The 1306-nt window shown below is 39.4% G+C and overlaps 1 protein-coding gene across 1 annotated transcript in view; it reads left to right on the forward strand.

Annotated features, from left to right (window-relative positions):
• The window catches only part of LOC109470053 (spermatogenesis-associated protein 4-like), a 26755-nt gene that overhangs the window by 538 nt on the left and 24911 nt on the right, over positions 1-1306 (forward strand). The window lies entirely within an intron of this gene.

Consider the following 1306-nt stretch of genomic DNA (forward strand, 5'->3'; position numbering starts at 1 on the left):
ATGTTTACCTTTGGACATGGTCTGCACTAATTCTTACTCAAACACATTCACATACATGTACTACTGCTACTAGTATATGGTGACAGAAGCAGAGCAGACCGTGAAATTGCAACATTATGTAACCCAACACCAGTCACCATGGTGACAGATGTCAACAAATCATGTCATTGATCAGGTCAGAGGTCACTGTTTGGAGAAGAAGAAGAGGAAGAAACAGAGCAAAAACAATATGTTTTCCTTTGGTAAACATAATAAATAAACCATTCATTCGTCCCTTTGCAGTCCGTTTTGACATCCAGCCCAGCATAGGTGAACTAGCTGTCCGCATTGCACCTATGGACACAACCCACGCAGGAGTGGAGTATGCTGGGCAGCAGTCACAGAAAGGTACTAGTAACTAAAGGGCACAGCCCAGTAATAGGGCTTTCCTACATTAATATATGGGAATTATGTCAAAACAACGTGGTCAAAATTCATATACCTGAGAACCTTGAGAAGTTGAAAGCACTAATTTAAAAGCACTTTTAATTGTTTCATAATGACTTCAAAAATCAACACAGATGAACTTTCAAGATTACATCTTCATATAGTTAATTTGTGCCTGTTGACATGAAGTTAATTCAATTTGTTTGTTTCAGCAAAAGTGCCCCAACCACCACCTAAATCTCTGGAACCAGTGGCAAGTCGAACAGTCGCCTTCAAAGAGATCAATGTTAGTCAGATGGGGAAGCCTTCCTTAGTCAGGCCTGGCCTGAAGGAAGACCCAGCTACTGCCCTTCTTCAGCAGTAGTGCAACTGTAAAAACTTGGATGTGTCATGAGGCCACATCAATTTGATTTGTTGGTTCTAAGATTTTTACAAAAAAAATATGAAGTGACAGGGGAAAAAAAATAGAACTAGAAAGGCCGACATTTGCTTTGGAGCAAATACAGCAATGGCTTCACCACATTTTACGACATGGCAGGGAAAGAATGAGAAACACAAGGGAAAACAATGCTTTACATTGATATAACTATAGTATGAAGTAACATACAACTAAGACTACAACAGTTGGATAGCTATTCACTACATTATTGGTTAGGATTTTTAATTGCATAATGCAAACTGTTGATTTTCAAGAAAAAAGAAGCGTTCATGCCCCGCATTCCAATGCTGGAGCAGGAAAGCTTAAAATACCTACCAAAACACTTGAATACAGACCTACTGTCAGTATGGAATGGCTCTGTGCAGGTATTAATTAAGTTAAGCCTGTTAAATTCCAACAGCCAATCAGCAAGGAGAATAGAGGAAAGCTGCATGCCTATTG

This window comes from Branchiostoma belcheri, unplaced genomic scaffold (genome assembly GCF_001625305.1).
Source record: "Branchiostoma belcheri isolate BF01 breed outbred unplaced genomic scaffold, Haploidv18h27 scaffold218, whole genome shotgun sequence".
Lineage (NCBI taxonomy): Eukaryota > Metazoa > Chordata > Leptocardii > Amphioxiformes > Branchiostomatidae > Branchiostoma > Branchiostoma belcheri.